Raw genomic sequence first — 20168 nt, forward strand, 5'->3', positions numbered from 1 at the left:
TGACGCTCTCATCCTCGCCACAGATATGCTGAAAGGGCACTTCTGGCGCAGTTAATGGCACTGTAACCGAGTCCCTCATCATAATGGAGGCCTGCCAGGAATTCCAGAACAGACGTTATGTTCATCGAGCTGTAAGTGATGTTGTTTCTGTGACAATATATCTCCCATTTCCTGATGTATACCAGATATTGTTTTTTGGTGGACTGCCTGTGAGCCGCTGAGATAATGTTCAATGTTCGGTCCGTCATTCCCAGTTCCAGTAGAGGTTTCTTTAGACTCTACAATTTAATAAGTTTGTCGTATTATGACATGGATGGCTATCCCCAGTTACGGGATGAACCAACAAATCTGGTCGTTTCAGGATGGTGATACATGGTTCTAAGACCATGTCGAGTATCACAGGGAACCATGGTTGAGTAGGCCAATAGGGCACTACCAAAATACCAGACGCAGAGTCTTGTTGTATTTTGCGTAATACCCGACTGATGAGGCAGAAAGGAGGGAATGCATAGAAAAACAATTTCCCCCAATGCAGCGAAAAAGCATCTATCGCTGATGCCCCAGGGTCTGGTTCCCAAGAAACATAGTTTGGTAACTGGTGATTGAGTCCAGATGCAAATAGATCGATATCTGGTGTTCCATACCGTGCTACAATATCAGCAAATATTTTTTATTCAATATCCTTTCGATGTTTTCATTGAATTTGCGTGACCTGGTGTCTGCCACTGAATTTAGGTTACCTGGTAGGTAAGTAGCTGATATCCAAATATTTATCTGGATACACCATTGCCAAATTGTATTAGCCAGATTGTCACATGATGTCGATTTGATTCCATCCATTTGGTTAATATATGCCACCACGGTGGTATTGTCAATCTGTAGTCTAACATGCTGGTGATATATTCCAGAACAGTATGATTTTAGGCCATAGAATGCACCCAACATTTCCAGGTAGTTTATGCCAAGTGTCTGTAGTAATGATGCCTTCTGTGCATTCCATCTACCTCCACAGCTGGAGATGGAATTGGTAGCACCCCAACCAAGTGCACTGGCATCAGTTTTTAGCACCACTGAGGGGTTGCTGAAAATGATAGGGCTGGAACAATGCCGAATGTTATCCCTCCACCATTCTAATTCCAAAATTGCTTTGATTGGTAGCTTCATTGGTCTGTCGAAATGACCAGCATTAATTTTGAGTGCTTGTATTTTTGCCCTTTGTAAATTTTTATAATACAAAGGTCCAAATTGGGTGGCTGGAAAAGCAGCCACTATTTTGCCAATTACCCTTGCTATCAATCTGATAGATGGTTCACTGATGTCAATGAGGTCGTTGCAGGCCTCAGTTAAGACTGTAGCCTTGTCCTTTGGTAAAGTCACCGACATGTGAACTGAGTCAATAGTGAACCCCAAATAATCCATTATGGTGGCAAGCGTTAGTTTAGAATTAACTGGATGGATGATAAACCCAGTTTTTCAAACAATTGTTTAGTGGCTGATACAGCTAGTTTGGCTAATTCCAAAGTTTTGCCCACAATTAATATGTCATCTAGATAGGCCATGATCATATGTTTTTGTTTCCGAAGAAACGCTAGGGCTGGTTTCAACATTTTTGTAAACAGACTGGGGGCTGATGTTAAACCATTTGGTAGAGCTCTATACTGCCATTGCTGCCCCATCCAGTTGAATTTTAAATAATGTCTGTGGTCAGTCCGTATAGGCACTGAATAGTAAGCATCTTTTAAATCGATGCTAGCCATGAAGTAGCCTTTAGAAATCAATTGTTTGGCAGTAACAAAGGTTTCCATTTTGAAATGAATATATTGCACAAAAGTATTCAATTTGGTCAATTCTATTATGATGCGACAACCACCATCTTTCTTGTTTTTGGTAAAGATATTAGACACAAATTCCAGATAATCGTGTTGGGTTTTTTCAATTACCCCCTTTGCGAGAAGTCTTAAAGGGCTTTCTCACTGTGCGACCTGATTGTTACCCTCTCCCACGTATGGAGGATTGCGTGGACCGTGTGGAAGGTGCCTCTTTTGTTACAAAATTGGACTTATTGAAGGGGTATTGGCAAGTTCCTTTAACTAGGCATGCGAGAGAAATCTCTGCATTTGTTACACCTGATAATTTTCTGCAATATACTGTCATGGCATTTGGTATGGGTAACGCGCCGGCAACATTTCAACGGTTGGTAAACATTGTGCTGTCTGGTCTGTCCTATTGTGAGGCAAACCTTGATGATTTGGTTGTGTGCTCCAGGTCGTGGATCGAACACATCGCTCACCTGAATGAGGTATTTCATCGTCTAGCGGAGGCTAACTTGACCATCAATCTTGGAAAGTGTGAATTTGGCCAGGCCACGGTGACGTATCTTGGTAAAGTGGTAGGCCGGGGTCACGTTCGCACTCTCGAGGCTAAGGTAGAGCATATTGTCGCGTTTCCAGCTACTACCTCTAGGACTGAGCTCCGGCGGTATCTCGCAATGGTGGGGTACTATAGAGGGTTCTGTCCAAATTGCTCTGCAGTGGATGCTCCTTTAACGGATCTGTTAAGTCCGAAAGTCGCTTTTGAGTGGTCAGCTGTGTGTCAAACTGATTTTGATCAAACAAAGAACCTTCTGGTGTGCGCACCCGTGCTTGCGGCACCAGCTTTGAAAATGCAAAAAGGTGGTTTGCTTTGAAAATGTAAAAGGTGGTTTGCTTTGAAAATGTAAAAGTTGGTTTGCTTTGAAAATGTAAAAGGTGGTTTAGTTTGAACATAAAAATGGTGGTTTGGGTTGAAAATGGAAAATGTTTGGTTAGATAATGCAAATAGTGGTTTGGTTTGAAAATGCAAAAGGTTTGCTTTGAAAATGAAAAAGGAGGTTTAGTTTGAAAATGCAAAAGGGTTGCTTTGAAAATGCAAAAGGTTTGCTTTAAAACTGCAAAAATGTGGCTTGCTTTGAAAATGCAAATGGTGGTTTGCTTTCAATATGCAAAAGGTGGTTTGCTTTGAAAATGCAAAAGGTGGTTTGCTTTGAAAATACAAAAGGTGGTTAGCTTTGAAAATGCAAAAGGTTTGCTTTGAAACTGCAAAGCATTTGCGCTGAAAATTCAAATGGTTTGCTTTAAAACTGCAAAAAAGGTGATTTGCTTTGAAAATGCAAATGGTGGTTTGCTTTGAAAACGCAAAAGGTGGTTTGCTTTGAAAATGCAAAGGGTGGTTTGCTTTGAAAACACAAAAGGTGGTTATCTTTGAAAATGCAAAAAGTGGTTTGCTTTGAAAATGCAAAAGGTGGTTTGCTTCGAAAATGTAAAAGGTGGTTTGGTTTGAACATAAAAATGGTGGTTTGGGTTGAAAATGGAAAAGGTTTGGTTAGAAAATGCAAATAGTGGTTTGCTTTAAAACTACATAAACGTGGTTTGCTTTGAAAATGCAAATAATGGTTTGGTTTGAAAATGCAAATGGTAGTTTGGTTTGAAAATGGAAAAGGTTTCGTTTGAAAATGCAAAGCATTTGCGCTGAAAATGCAAATAGTTTGCTATGAAAATGCAAAAGGTTTACTTTAAAATGCAAAAGGTTTGCTTTGATAATGCAACATGTGGTATTGCTTTGAAAATGCAAAAGGTGGTTTGCATTGATAATGCAAAAGGTGGTTTTGCTTTGAAAATGCAAAAGGTGGTTTGCTTTGATAATGCAAAAGGTGGTTTACTTTGAAAATGCAAAAGGTGTTTATGCAAACTGGTTTTGAATAAGCAAAGGTTGGTTTGCTTTGAAAATGGAAAAGAAGGTTTGCTTTGAAAATGCAAAAGGTGGTTAGCTTTGAAAATGCAAAAGGTGGTTAGCTTTGAAAATGCAAATGGTGGTTTGCTTTGAAAATGCAAAAGGTGGTTTGATTTGAAAATGTAAAAGGTGGTTTGCTTTGAAAATGTAAAATGTGGTTTGGTTTGAACATAAAAATGGTGGTTTGGGTTGAAAATGGAAAAGGTTTGGTTAGAAAATGCAAATAGTGGTTTGCTTTAAAACTACATAAACGTGGTTTGCTTTGAAAATGCAAATAATGGTTTGGTTTGAAAATGCAAATGGTAGTTTGGTTTGAAAATGGAAAAGGTTTCGTTTGAAAATGCAAAGCATTTGCGCTGAAAATGCAAATAGTTTGCTATGAAAATGCAAAAGGTTTACTTTAAAATGCAAAAGGTTTGCTTTGATAATGCAACATGTGGTATTGCTTTGAAAATGCAAAAGGTGGTTTGCATTGATAATGCAAAAGGTGGTTTTGCTTTGAAAATGCAAAAGGTGGTTTGCTTTGATAATGCAAAAGGTGGTTTACTTTGAAAATGCAAAAGGTGTTTATGCAAACTGGTTTTGAATAAGCAAAGGTTGGTTTGCTTTGAAAATGGAAAAGAAGGTTTGCTTTGAAAATGCAAAAGGTGGTTAGCTTTGAAAATGCAAAAGGTGGTTAGCTTTGAAAATGCAAATGGTGGTTTGCTTTGAAAATGCAAAAGGTGGTTTGCTTTGAAAATGTAAAAGGTGGTTTGCTTTGAAAATGTAAAATGTGGTTTGGTTTGAACATAAAAATGGTGGTTTGGGTTGAAAATGGAAAAGGTTTGGTTAGATAATGCAAATAGTGGTTTGGTTTGAAAATGCAAAAGGTTTGCTTTGAAAATGAAAAAGGAGGTTTAGTTTGAAAATGCAAAAGGTTTGCTTTGAAAATGCAAAAGGTTTGCTTTAAAACTGCAAAAAGGTGGTTTGCTTTGAAAATGCAAATGGTGGTTTGCTTTGAAAATGCAAAAGGTGGTTTGCTTTGAAAATGCAAAAGGTAATTTGCTTTGAAATTACAAAAGGTGGTTAGCTTTGAAAATGCAAAAGGTTTGCTTTGAAACTGCAAAGCATTTGCGCTGAAAATCCAAATGGTTTGCTTTAAAACTGCAAAAAGGTGGTTTGCTTTGAAAATGTAAAAGGTGATTTGCTTTGAAAATGTAAAATGTGGTTTGGTTTGAACATAAAAATGGTGGTTTGGGTTGAAAATGGAAAAGGTTTGGTTAGATAATGCAAATAGTGGTTTGGTTTGAAAATGCAAAAGGTTTGCTTTGAAAATGAAAAAGGAGGTTTAGTTTGAAAATGCAAAAGGTTTGCTTTGAAAATGCAAAAGGTTTGCTTTAAAACTGCAAAAAGGTGGTTTGCTTTGAAAATGCAAATGGTGGTTTGCTTTGAAAATGCAAAAGGTGGTTTGCTTTGAAAATGCAAAAGGTAATTTGCTTTGAAATTACAAAAGGTGGTTAGCTTTGAAAATGCAAAAGGTTTGCTTTGAAACTGCAAAGCATTTGCGCTGAAAATCCAAATGGTTTGCTTTAAAACTGCAAAAAGGTGGTTTGCTTTGAAAATGCAAATGGTGGTTTGCTTTGAAAATGCAAAAGGTGGTTTGCTTTGAAAATGCAAAAGGTGGTTTGCTTTGAAAACACAAAAGGTGGTTATCTTTGAAAATGCAAAAAGTGGTTTGCTTTGAAAATGCTAAAGGTGGTTTGCTTTGAAACTGCATAAAGGTGGTTTGCTTTGAAAATGCAAAAGGTGGTTTGCTTTGTAAATGCGAATGGTGGTTTGGTTTGGAAATGCAATAAGTGGTTTGGATTGAAAATACAAAAGGTTGTTTACTTTGAAAACTCAAAAGTTGGTTTGGTTTGAAAATGCAAATGGTGGTTTGGTTTGATAATGGAAAAGCTTTAGTTTGAAAATGCAAATAATGGTTTGGTTTGAAAATGCAAATGGTAGTTTGGTTTGAAAATGGAAAAGGTTTCGTTTGAATATGCAAAGCATTTGCGCTGAAAATGCAAATAGTTTGCTTTGAAAATGCAAAAGGTTTACTTTAAAATGCAAAAGGTTTGCTTTGATAATGCAACATGTGGTATTGCTTTGAAAATGCAAAAGGTGGTTTGCATTGAATGCAAAAGGTGGTTTTGCTTTGAAAATGCAAAAGGTGGTTTGCTTTGATAATGCAAAAGGTGGTTTACTTTGAAAATGCAAAAGGTGTTTATGCAAACTGGTTTTGAATAAGCAAAGGTTGGTTTGCTTTGAAAATGGAAAAGAAGGTTTGCTTTGAAAATGCAAAAGGTGGTTTGCTTTGAAAATGCAAAAAGGTGGTTTGCTTTGAAAATGTAAAAGGTGGTTTGGTTTGAACATAAAAATGGTGGTTTGGGTTGAAAATGGAAAAGGTTTGGTTAGATAATGCAAATAGTGGTTTGGTTTGAAAATGCAAAAGGTTTGCTTTGAAAATGAAAAAGGAGGTTTAGTTTGAAAATGCAAAAGGTTTGCTTTGAAAATGCAAAAGGTTTGCTTTAAAACTGCAAAAAGGTGGTTTGCTTTGAAAATGCAAACGGTGGTTTGCTTTGAAAATGCAAAAGGTGGTTTGCTTTGAAAATGCAAAAGGTAATTTGCTTTGAAATTACAAAAGGTGGTTAGCTTTGAAAATGCAAAAGGTTTGCTTTGAAACTGCAAAGCATTTGCGCTGAAAATCCAAATGGTTTGCTTTAAAACTGCAAAAATGTGGTTTGCTTTGAAAATGCAAATGGTGGTTTGCTTTGAAAATGCAAAAGGTGGTTTGCTTTGAAAATGCAAAAGGTGGTTTGCTTTGAAAACACAAAAGGTGGTTATCTTTGAAAATGCAAAAAGTGGTTTGCTTTGAAAATGCTAAAGGTGGTTTGCTTTGAAAATGTAAAAGGTGGTTTGGTTTGAACATAAAAATGGTGGTTTGGGTTGAAAATGGAAAAGGTTTGGTTAGAAAATGCAAATAGTGGTTTGCTTTAAAACTGCATAAAGGTGGTTTGCTTTGAAAATGCAAAAGGTTGTTTGCTTTGTAAATGCGAATGGTGGTTTGGTTTGGAAATGCAATAAGTGGTATGGATTGAAAATGCAAAAGGTTGTTTCTTTGAAAACTCAAAAGTTGGTTTGGTTTGAAAATGCAAATGGTGGTTTGGTTTGATAATGGAAAAGCTTTAGTTTGAAAATGCAAATAATGGTTTAGTTTGAAAATGCAAATGGTAGTTTGGTTTCAAAATGCAAATGGTAGTTTGGTTTGAAAATGGAAGGGTTTCGTTTGAAAATGCAAAGCATTTGCACTGAAAATGGAAATGGTTTGCTTTGAAAATGCAAAAGGTTTACTTTAAAATGCAAAAGGTTTGCTTTGATAATGCAAAATGTGGTATTGCTTTGAAAATGCAAAAGGTGGTTTGCACTGATAATGCAAAAGAATGAATGAATGAATGAATGAATGAATGAATGAATGAATGAATGAAAATGAATGAATGAATGAATGAATGAATGAATGAATGAATGAATGAATGAATGAATGAATGAATGAATGAATAAATGAATGAATGAATGAATGAATGAATATAACTTTAATTGTCATTCAGGTATACACATAGACACAGTGCACATTGAACGAAATGTCGTTGCATTGACTCATCAAAGTAGCAGCAGAATATAACATTTATATCAGGCGATCAGTAAAGTGCTTAGTGTGTCCATAAAAGTGCTTCATGTGCATAGTTCTGTAAAATAGATATGCAGGAAAGTTTTTAAAAGTGGCAATGTATAAGAAAGTTCTAGCATCGGTTTGATTGTGAGTTCAATAGTCTTATGGCCTGGGGGATGAAGCTGTTGCAGAACCTGGTTGTCCCGCTCTTCATGCTGCGGTACCTCCTCCCAGAGTTCAGCAGTGTAAACAGTCCATATTGTGGGTGTGTGGGGGCTCTGGTAATGCCCTTAGCTCTTGTCAGACAGCGTTTGTAACCAATGTCCATGATGGAAGGAAGAGAAGTCCCAATGATTTTTTTCCGCTGTCCTCACCACTCTCTGAAGGCACTTCCAGTCCGCAGCTGTACAGCCGCCGCACCACATAGAGATGCAGCTGGGAATGACTGATTCAATGGTGCTTCTGTAGAATGTGGTGAGGATGGGAGGGTGGAGGTGTGATCTTGGTGGTTTTGCTTTGAAAATGCAAAAGGTGGTTTGCTTTGATAATGCAAAAGGTGGTTTGCTTTGAAAATGCAAAAGGTGTTTATGCAAACTGGTATTGAATAAGCAAAGGTTGGTTTGCTTTGAAAATGGAAAAGAAGGTTTGCTTTGAAAATGCAAAAGGTGGTTAGCTTTGAAAATGCAAAAGGTGGTTAGCTTTGAAAATGCAAATGGTGGTTTGCTTTGAAAATGTAAAAGGTGTTTTGGTTTGAAAATGTGATTGGTTTCGTTTGAAAATGCAAAGCATTTGCACTGAAAATGCAAATGGTTTGCTTTTAAACTGCAAAAGGTTTACTTTAAAATGGAAAAAGTTTGTTTAATAATGCAAAAGGTGGTTTTGCTTTGAAAATGCAAAGTGGTTTGCTTTGAAAATGCAAAATGAGGTTTGCTTTGAAAAGGTAAAAGGTGGTTTGCTTTGAAAATGTAAAAGGTGGGGTGCTTTGAAAATGCAAACGGTGGTTTGCTTTGAAATTGCAATAGGTCGTTTGCTTTGAAAATGCAAAAGGTGGTTTGCTTTGAAAACACAACATTTGGTTTGGTTTGTACATGTAAATGGTGGTTTGGGTTGAAAATGTAAAAGGTTTGGTGAGAAAATGCAAATTGTGGTTTGGTTTGAAAATGCAAATGGTAGTTTGGTTTAAAAATGGAAAATGTTTGGTTTGATAATGCAAAAGGTTTGGGTTGAAAATGCAAATTACTTCCTTTGAAAATGCAAAAGGTTTGCTTTGAAAATGCAAAAGGTTTGCTTTGAAAATGCAAATGAAGGTTTGGTTTGAAAATGCAAATGGTGGTTTTGTTTGAAAATGCAAATGGTTGTTGTTGAAAATGCAAATGGTTTTGTTTGAAATTGAAAATGGTTGTTTGGTTTAAAAATGCAAATGGTGGTTTGGTTTGAAAATGCCAATGGTGGTTTGAAAATGCAAAAGATTTGGTTTGAAAATTCAAATGGTGGTTTGGTTTGAAAATGCAAAAGGTTTGCTTTGAAAATGTAAAAGTGCGTTGAAAATGCAAAAGAAGGTTTGCTTAGAAAATGCAAATGTTCGTTTGGTTTGAAAATCCAAATGGTGGTTTGATTTGAAAATGCAAATGTTGGTTTGGTTTTGAAAATGCAAATGGTGGTTTGATTAGATAATTCAAACGGTGGTTTGCTTTGAAAATGCAAAAGGTGTTCTTTATGCAAACTGTGGTTTTGAATAAGCAAAAGTTGGTTTGCTTTGAAAATGGAAAAGAAGGTTTGCTTTGATAATGCAAAAGGTGGTTAGCTTTGAAAATATAAAAATGTGGTTTGCTTTGAAAATGTAAAAGGTGGTTTGCTTTGAAAATGTAAAAGGTGGTTTGCTTTGAAAATGTAAAAGGTGGTGTTCTTTGAAAATACAAAAGGTGGTTTGGTTTGAGCATGTAAATGGTGGTTTGGGTTGAAAATGGAAAAGGTTTGGGTTGAAAATGCAAAATGCTTCCTTTGAAAATGCAAATGTAGGTTTGGTTTGAAAATGCAAATGGTGGTTTTGATTGAAAATGCAAATGGTGGTTGTCAAGTCAAACTGAAATGAAAGAACAGGTGCAGAGAAATGCTACATTGAAATCACGAGACAGTGATTAAAGTGGGCGGAACCCCAGCCTGCCAAGTTCTGCCTGGGGGTCAAAAGGGCACACAGCACCAGCAGCCAGTGAAGAAGACACAAGAGACTTGCGGGCGGTAAAACTTGGACAGTAAATCAAAAGGACTGTCCAAAAAGACTGCCGCGATAGCCAAAAAGGCAAGCAGGACTGATTTTCTACAGACCCGATTTGCAGCCGGTTTTTCAACTGATAAAGACCAAAACTGATAAAGACCAAAACTGGTAAAGACTAAAACTGCTAAAAACTGCTAAAGACTAATCTGCCAAAATAAAAGAAGGAGAAAATAAAAAAGGTGGAAAAGAAGTGTTTGGTCTGAGTGAATCCAGTTCATCATTTCGGGTTAGATAAATCAAATCCCTTTCAAGCGGGGAATCTGCAAAAACATTAGAAGACTTGACAGTGAAAACCCGGGCGGGGCCAGGAGATCTGGAAACCTGGAAAAGAGACAGTTAAGTCAAGATAAAACATGGCTGATGACGTTACTGGAAAGTCAGCTGAGCAGCTCAAGCTGAAGAGGACAACAGAAAAACGGGCATTATCTCGTCTTGTTAACAGCATCATTAGGAACCTTGAAGAAATGTCTGAAGAGGAGCTCAGGAACAATTTCAACAAACTAATGCAGGAGGCCGAAAAAGTCATGGAAGCCAATGACGATGTGGAGGCTGGACTCATTGCATAGCTGGAGGCGGAGCTGGACGCAGATGAAGAAACTGTGTTAACTGAACAGCAAAATGCCGACCTGGCAAATACTGCAAAGGAGTGTGAGTCGAAACTAAAAGAGGTCAAAGGGCTCATCCAGGACACTCTATGGGCAAACTTTGGAAATGTTGAATTATCCACCTCACTACAGACAGCAGATGGTGCATGTGAACTTGCTGCTGCCACCGCACCATCAAATAGCAACCAAGAAGCATATGAATTCATGCTTAACCGTCGACCAAGATGGCGTCGCGTGCACAACGCGAGGCTCTGCGTCTCCGTAGTATTAGTAATTTAGTTATTTGTCTGTTAATCATTACCTTAGTTTTCGCCCGGAGCACCGGAGCGAAGACTCTATACAGCCGTCAGGAGCTATTAGAGCTCGGCCGTCTCTGCAAAACGAGCCCCCGATGCGACTTCCAACTGCCGCCGGAGCTCTCCAGGACAGCGTGGTCTAGTGGGCCAGCTTCCCCGACGGGTAGTGCCCGGAGGCGGCGCAGGGACCGCAAACAAAGACGTGGGAAGCGGGGAGGACATCGAGCTAGGCTGAAATTAAATCCTCACCAGCCAGCTCTGCCCAGCATTTTCCTCGCGAATGTCCGATCCTTGGTGAGTAAAATCGATGAACTAAGGCTGCGGATCACCTCACATAAACGGATCACTGACTGCAACGCCATGGTCTTCACTGAAACATGGCTCAACGGCAACATCCCGGACAACGCCATCGAGCTGGAGGGGCGCACTGTCTTCAGGGCCGACAGAACAGCGGAGGACTCCGGTAAGACCAAGGGCGGCGGACTGTGCATCTATGTGAACAACTCGTGGTGTACGGACGTCGTTAGGATTGGTAGCCACTGCTCTGCTGACCTGGAATACCTGATGCTAAAGTGCAGGCCCTTCTATTTGCCAAGAGAATTCTCATCGACTGTTATCACCGCAGTCTATGTACCCCCGGACGCTAATGCCAGGCTAGCAATGGAAGAGCTGCAAGCTGCTATCAGCAAAAATCTATCTGCTCACCCAGAGGGGGCATTTATTGTTGCTGGTGATTTCAACCACTCCGACCTCAAAACTGTACTCCCCAGGTTCCATCAGCATGTTTCCTGCCCAACCAGAGGAAACAATATTCTGGACTTAGTTTACACGAATATTACCGAAGCCTACAAAGCCCTCCCCCTCCCCCACCTTGGTCAGTCTGACCACCTCTCTCTGTTCCTGCTCCCCAAATACACACCTCTGATCAGACGTGTGAAACCTACCACGAGGACAGTCAAGGTCTGGCCTGAGGGGGCTGTCTCTGTTTTACAGCAGCAGTTTCAGCAGACAGACTGGAGTCTGTTTGCTACCCAGTCCACCTTCAATTCACAAGTGGACATCAACTCATACACCTCAACAGTTATGGACTATATAAAATTCTGCACCGATAATGTCACTACACACAAAGAAATAAAGACCTTCCCTAACCAGAAGCCGTGGATGAGCAGGGAGGTCAGACTCCTACTGAAGGCTCGCGATGCCGCTTTCAGATCTGGCGACGCTGAGGGATACAGCTCATCTAGGGCCAAGCTGAAAATGGGAATTAGGAATGCCAAACTCAATCACAAACGGCGGATTGAGGAGCACTTCCAAAACAATTCTGACCCCAGGCGCATGTGGCAAGGAATCAAATCCCTTGCCGATTACCAGAAAGTTAACACCCCTCCCCCAGACAACGCCACCCTTCCTGACGAGCTAAACAATTTCTATGCTCGCTTTGACCGTGATAACAAAACCCCAGCCATCAAAGTTGCTCCACCCCCAAATGAACAACCCCTCAGTCTCTCCACCTCTGCTGTACAAGATGCACTGAGCAAGGTGAATGAGCGCAAAGCTGCCGGCCCCGATGGCATCCCTGGCCGGGTGCTTAAGGCATGTGCTGGACAACTATCCCAAGTCTTCACCGACATTTTCAATCTGTCACTGGCCCAGGGTGTTGTCCCCACTTGCCTCAAGACATCAACCATCGTGCCAGTGCCCAAACAGTCAGCCACAGGGAGCCTCAACGATTTCCGCCCAGTGGCACTCACCCCTGTCATTGCTAAGTGCTTTGAGCGGCTGATCTTGGCTCACCTCAAAGCCAGCCTCCCCCCCACACTGGACCCCCATCAGTTTGCCTACCGGGCCAACAGGTCTACAGAGGATGCCATAGCGGCGGCCCTACACTCTGCCCTGACCCACCTGGACAACAACAACTCCTACATCAGGTTGCTGTTCATTGATTTCAGCTCCGCTTTCAACACTGTCATCCCCGCCAGCTTGATCACCAAACTCAGCGGGCTTGGCATCTCCACCTCCCTCTGCAACTGGACACTGGATTTCCTCACCAACAGACCACAGTCTGTTAGGGTCAACAACCTCAACTCCACCACTATAACACTGAACACCGGCGTGCCACAGGGCTGTGTGCTCAGCCCTCTCCTCTACTCCCTCTTCACCCACGACTGCATCCCTAAGTACGGATCCAACGCCATCATTAAGTTCGCTGACGACACCACGGTGGTAGGACTGATCAGTGACAACGATGAGTCAGCCTACCGAGAGGAGGTCCAGCACCTGACAACCTGGTGTGCCAATAATAACCTCGTCCTCAACTCCAAGAAGACGAAGGAACTTATTGTCGACTTCAGGAAGGTCAGAGGGGGCAGACATACCCCCATCCACATAAACGGGACTGAGGTGGAGCGCGTCTCCAGCTACAAATTCCTCGGGGTACACATCTCGGAGGATTTGTCCTGGTCCCTCAACACCTCCAAGCTGGTCAAAAAGGCACAGCAACGCCTTTACTTCCTGAGGAGGCTCAAGAAAGCCCACCTGTCCCCCCAGATCCTGACCAACTTCCACAGGTGTACCATCGAGAGCATCCTGACCGCCTGCTTCACGGTATGGTACAGCAGCTGCACTGTTGCGGACAGGAAGGCACTACAACGGGTGGTGAAAACCGCGCAGCACATCATCGGCGCCCCGCTCCCTGCCATGGATGCCCTCCACCGAAAACGGTGTCTGAAACGAGCTGGGAAGATCATTAAAGACCCCTCCCACCCCAATCATGGACTGTTTGCCCTCCTCCCATCAGGGAGGCGGTACAGGAGCCTCAGGTCTCGTACCAGTAGGATGAGGAACAGCTTCTACAATCATACCATCGCATTGCTGAACTCGGAGTCCCGCCGATAGATTCCTCCGGTCCCTCCGTCCCCATTGTTTAATTATTTTGCATTTTCTATTGTTCTGTATCCTCTTTTTAAAAAAAATTTCTATATTGCACTACTACGGACTGACGCAAAACTGCATTTCGTTGTACCCATACTCAGTATTTGTGCAATGACATTAAAGTTGAATTGAATTGAATTGAATTGAATTAACCACCTGCAGAAACTGGTAGAGACTGCAAAGGAGACGTACAGTCGGTGGAAACGTTGGGTCCCTCTGGATGAGCAAGAAAGCTTCCAGAAACACCTAAGAACACTCGAGCTTCTCGTCCCCAAGCTGGTTTCCAGGAAGGCTGACTTCATACAGGCAAGAATAAAGAAGGACGCTGAAGGATTAGCACAAGCGGCGAATGCTTTCAATTATCCTTCACCAGCCATCAGACTGAGACCCACGGCCCTTCCTAAGTTTACTGGAAACAAGCGTGACTTTTATAGATGGAGGAAGGATTGGGAAGCACTGCAAAAGCAAGGTGAACCCACTGGATCAAATGAGGTGAAGAAGGTTCAATTGCTGGACAGTCTGGAGGACAAAATTACAAGAGACCTCCGCCTCACAAGTTATAACACTGCAGATTATATTTTTCGTGTCCTAGAGAACCGGTTTGGAAATCAAACAGCTATTGCTATTGAGATAGTGGAGGAGCTTCAGAGAATCCCACCTGTCAGAGGACATCAGCCACGTAAAATAGTGGAATTAATTCAAGCTGTGGAAAAGGCGCTTAAGGACTTGAGCGATCTCGGAGACACAGGCGCTATTAAAAATCCACTGATGACAAAATCAATTGAAACCAAGCTTCCAGAAACCCTCAAGAAGGAATGGCTGGTTTATGTAGCTGACAAGAGGAATGTTGTGGCACCAGAGAAACGATTTGACAGTCTCTTGTCATTTCTCAAAGAGCAGGAGAGCATATACGAACAGCTCGAGCAACTGAGGGACGAGGAGCCGAGTAGAAAGGAAACTCGGACTGAACCAAGACATGCCAGAACCAAGTCTACCAAGTCAGGAAATGACCACACAAATTGTGTAGTCTGTGGTGACGTAAAGCATAAAAGAAATCTGTACTTCTGCAAGCAGTTTCGAGGGCTAAAGCTGACAGAGAAAAGAGCTGCAATAAAGAAGTTGGGAGCATGCAAAAAGTGTCTTGAAGTTCATGATGATGCTTCATACTTGCAAACCTGCATATCTGCGTAAAAATCAAATCTGCAAGGATGAACAGACTCCTGAGCATCATTTTTATCTGTGCCCCAATTATGAGATGAGGAAAAGCAGTGTGGATCAGAGAAGGAGTAAATTTGGTCCAGAGGAAGATAAAGGCAAGAAGAAATATACAGTGGACCAAGAGGAGTTTTTCAGCAAACTTCCACCAGAGTTGGCAAAACAATGCCGAGATGTGTTCTCGAACACTGCATCAAGAGCCTTCAACACTGCAAAGCATCAGCCAAGCCTCCTAAAGGAAGGTGGACTGCAAGAGCATCCAGTGATTATGATGCTTTTGGAGGTCATAGCAAATGCTGGACAAAAGGTTGGGACATTAATTGACTTGGCTTCAGATACCAACTACATAACTCACAAGGCTGCGAGTAGACTGAACCTTAGGAGTGAAGACATCACGCTTATCGTCCATGGAGTTGGGGGGTTGAAGGTCCACGTAGAGACGATGCGCTACCTTCTAAAGATCCGAGTGAAGACTCCCAAGGGCACACTCAAGTCGCACCAGTTAGTTTGTTATGGATTGGACAGCATTGCAGATGTTCACAAACATGTGACACCACAGCAGCTGCAAAAGTTCTTTCCAGACATCCCACTTGAGGAACTTGTGAGACCAAAATAGATACATTTGCTCATAAGCCATAGAGAAGGTCAGCTAGCGCCTCAGAGGATTAGAACTGTTGGAGATCTCATTCTGTGGGATGGACCACAGGGAAAGACTGTTGGAGGTTGTCATCCTGAGCTATTTGAGAATCTTACCATGTCAGCCCACATGTCCAAAACACACTCCGCAAGATCAATGAGAGCAGCTGCTTTAAAGTATGAGGAGCTTACTGCCCCAGTCCCTGAGGAACTTTCACCAAACGGACAGGTCGCCGTCAAAGTCCAGAAGTCACGTACATCAACCGCCAATCGGGACTTTTTGGATTGGTGGAAGTGGGATAGCATGGGAGCAGCATGTGAGCCAAAGTGCGGGGGTTGCCGCTGTGGAAACTGCCAGCCAGGCGGAAAAGAAATGACTCTTGCTGAAGAGAGAGAGCTCGAAGTGGTAAGGGAAGGCCTCACCTACATAACAGGAGACCGTCACAGTAAAGACCCACATTGGCATGCTAGCTATCCTTGGTTGGAACACCCAGCTTCTCTACCAAATAATAAAAGGACAGTGGAAGCCACATTTCTCAGGACGGAGAGGCAGCTATCCAGAGAACCTGAATGGAAAAGTGCCTACACAGCTCAGGTGCACGACATGGTGGACCGAAAGGCTGCAATCAAATTGTCCGAAGACATGATTGCAAACTGGAAGGGACCAGTGTGGTATGTGAGTCACCTTATTGCTCCAAACCCCCACTCTGTCACAACCCCAGTGAGACTAGTGTGGAACAGCAGCCAAAAGTGCAATGGTGTCAGCTTAAATGATTTGCTGATGAAAGGTCCAGACGTCCTCAACCAAATTCGCGCCGTCCTCCTCAGATTCAGAGGCGGAATCTATGATGCTCTGGGAGACATAAAGAAGATGTATAACTCAGTCTGGTTGGAGGACCGTGAAGTACACTTACACAGATTCCTCTGGCGAGATTCCGAGGACGAGGAGCTGGGAGAGTATGCTATCACAAGAGTGCACATCGGAGACAAACCTGCGGGGTACATTGCACAGTTGGCAATGCGTGAGACTGCTAATCTTCCTTCTTTTACCCACCTCAAGGATGAGCAGCAAGTACTCCAGAAAGACAGCTATGTTGACGACATCCTCACATCTCACAACAGCCTCGACCAGTTGAGAATCATCACAGCAAATGTGGAACGAATCCTAAAAGCTGGTGGGTTTGAGCTCAAGCTTTGGGTTCTGTCTGGCCAAAGTGGGAGGAAGGAGGACAGTGATACTTTAAAGAAAAGCAAAACAGAAAGCATGATCCTACCAAACCAAATGCATGATGATGATAACAAGGCACTTGGTCTGGGCTACATTGTTGAAGAGGACATGCTCCACGTTATGGTGGGAATCAATTTCTCCAAGAGAAAGAAAAAGATGTGGCTTGGTCAAGGCCTTCTACAAGAGCAAATCAAAACTCAGACGCCAAATCCCCTAACAAGAAGAGAGCTTCTCAGCCAGGTAGCAGGGCTATATGACCCCATCGGCATAGTGGCTCCTGTTAAGCAAAAGGGAGCAGAGATGTGCGGAGCAGTGTTCGCCTCACGCTTAAAGAAGTATTTTGAGCTACACAGTCAAATTCAAGTGGAGAAGTGGTATCATCTTGTGGATAGCCAAACAATCCTTGGTGCAATACAGCGAGAAAGCTACGGATTTCAGACATTCTTCGCCAATCGGATCGGAGAGATTCAAACAAGCACCAACATTCAGGACTGGCGGTGGATTCCTGGCCCACAAAACATCGCTGATGTAATCACCAGAGGTGCCAGCCCTCAAGACCTTGATCAGTATTCGGAGTGGCAAAATGGACCGAAGTTCCTGGTATTGCCTGTGAGTGAGTGGCCAATAAAATCAGCTAAAGAACTGGCTGCCACTGCCAGGGAGAACATCAACAAGTTACAGAAGAAAGCTTTTGTTGCAGCACTATCAAGAGCCAAAGTAGAGAACCAAGAACCGGAACCAACAAGCCCAAAGAGACCATCTGCAGGGTCAGCTATTCAGAACCTTGTTGATGTCAAGCGGTTCAGCGTTCTAACTCGACTGATCAAGACAGTCGCATGGATTTGGAGAGCAGCGAAGAGGTTTCTAGGCAAGAACAAAGCCCTAAACAATCCAAAGTGGGAGGCCATCTCTGACAGGAGTCATTACAGTAAGAGAACGAGAAAATGCTCTAAAATACATTTTTTGTGCTGCGCAATTGGGCACAACTTTCCCAAGCACCACAACAGTTCGACTGGTTGCCTATAAAGACAAAGTTCAAACCTAGACTTCAAAGTTTGACTTTAAAGCGTCAATCTCCCAAGTGGTTCCATTGGAAGATCGAGTGGGAGGTGTCAAGTCAAACTGAAATGAAAGAACAGGTGCAGAGAAATGCTACATTGAAATCACGAGACAGTGATTAAAATGGGCGGAACCCCAGCCTGCCAAGTTCTCCCTGGGGGTCAAAAGGGCACACAGCATCAGAAGCCAGTGAAGAAGACACAAGAGACTTGCGGGCGGTAAAACTTGGACAGTAAATCAAAAGGACTGTCCAAAAAGACTGCCGCGATAGCCTGAAAAGGCAAGCAGGACTGATTTTCTACAGACCCGATTTGCAGCCGGTTTTTCAACTGATAAAGACCAAAACTGATAAAGACCAAAACTGGTAAAGGTTAAAACTGCTAAAAACTGCTAAAGACTAATCTGCCAAAATAAAAGAAGGAGAAAATAAAAAAGGTGGAAAAGAAGTGTTTGGTCTGAGTGAATCCAGTTCATCATTTCGGGGTAGATAAATCAAATCCCTTTCAAGCGGGGAATCTGCAAAAACATTAGAAGACTTGACAGTGGTTGTTGAAAATGCAAATGGTTTTGTTTGAAAATGCAAATGGTGGTTTGGTTTGAAAATGCAAATGGTGGTATGTTTTTGAAAATGCAAAAGGTTTGCTTTGAAAATGCAAAGGTGCTTTGAAAATGCAAATGAAGGTTTGCTTAGAAAATGCAAATGATGGTTTAGTTTGAAAATGCAAATGTTGGTTTGGTTTGAAAATGCAAATAGTGGTTTGATTTGAAAATGCAAATGTTGGTTTGGTTTTGAAAATGCAAATGGTGGTTTGATTTGAAAATGCAAATGGTGGTCTGTTTTGAAAATGCAAAAGGTTTGATTTGAAAATTCAAAGGAAGGTTTGCTATGAAAATGCAAAAGGTTTGCTTTGAAAATGCAAAAGGTTTGCTTTGAAAATGCAAAAGGTTTGCTTTGAAAATGCAAAAGGTTTACTTTGAAAATGCAAATTGTGGTTTGCTTTGAAAATGCAAATGGTGGTTTGCATTGAAAAAGCAAAAGTTTTCTTTGCAAATGCAAAAGGAGTGCTTTGAAAATTCAAATGGTTTGCTTTGAAAATGCAAAAGGTTTACTTTAAAATGCAAAAGGTTTGCTTTGAAAATGCAGAAGGTTTGCTTTGAAAATGCAAAATGTTTGCTTTGAAAATAAAGGAGGTTTGGTTTGAAAATGCAAAAGGTGGCTTGCTTTAAAAATGCAAAAGGTGGTTTACTTTGAAAATGCAAATTGTGGATTGCTTTGAAAATGCAAATGGCTTGGTTTGAAAATGCAAATGGCGGTTTGCATTGAAAAAGCAAAAGATTTCTTTGCAAATGCAAAAGGGGTGCTTTGAAAATTTAAATGGTTTGCTTTGAAAATGCAAAAGGTTTACTTTAAAATGCAAAAGGTTTGCTTTGAAAATGCAAAAGGTTTGCTTTGAAAATGCAAAAGGTTTGCTTTGAAAATAAAGCAGGTTTGGTTTGAAAATGCAAAAGGTGGTTTGCTTTGAAAATGCAATGGTGGTATGCTTTGAAAATGCAAAAGGTGGTTTGCTTTTAAAATGCAAATGGTGTTTTGGTTTATAAATTTTGGGTTGGAAATGTAATTGGTGGTTTAGTTTGAAAATGCAAAAGGTTTGCTTTGAAAATGAAAAAGGTTTGGATTGAAAATGCAAAAGGTCTGCTTTGAAAATACAAAAGTTTTGCTTTAAATCTGCAAAAGGAGGTTTGCTTTGAAAATGCAAATGGTGGTTTGCATTGAAAAAGCAAAAGTTTTCTTTGCAAATGCAAAAGGAGTGCTTTGAAAATTCAAATGGTTTGCTTTGAAAATGCAAAAGGTTTACTTTAAAATGCAAAAGGTTTGCTTTGAAAATGCAGAAGGTTTGCTTTGAAAATGCAAAATGTTTGCTTAGAAAATAAAGGAGGTTTGGTTTGAAAATGCAAAAGGTGGCTTGCTTTAAAAATGCAAAAGGTGGTTTACTTTGAAAATGCAAATTGTGGATTGCTTTGAAAATGCAAATGGTTTGGTTTGAAAATGCAAATGGCGGTTTGCATTGAAAAAGCAAAAGATTTATTTGCAAATGCAAAAGGGGTGCTTTGAAAATTTAAATGGTTTGCTTTGAAAATGCAAAAGGTTTACTTTAAAATGCAAAAGGTTTGCTTTGAAAATGCAAAAGGTTTGCTTTGAAAATGCAAAAGGTTTGCTTTGAAAATAAAGCAGGTTTGGTTTGAAAATGCAAAAGGTGGTTTGCTTTGAAAATGCAATGGTGGTATGCTTTGAAAATGCAAAAGGTGGTTTGCTTTTAAAATGCAAATGGTGTTTTGGTTTATAAATTTTGGGTTGGAAATGTAATTGGTGGTTTAGTTTGAAAATGCAAAAGGTTTGCTTTGAAAATGAAAAAGGTTTGGATTGAAAATGCAAAAGGTCTGCTTTGAAAATACAAAAGTTTTGCTT

The sequence above is a fragment of the Amblyraja radiata genome, unplaced genomic scaffold (assembly GCF_010909765.2).
Source record: "Amblyraja radiata isolate CabotCenter1 unplaced genomic scaffold, sAmbRad1.1.pri S87, whole genome shotgun sequence".
Taxonomy (NCBI): Eukaryota; Metazoa; Chordata; class Chondrichthyes; order Rajiformes; family Rajidae; genus Amblyraja; species Amblyraja radiata.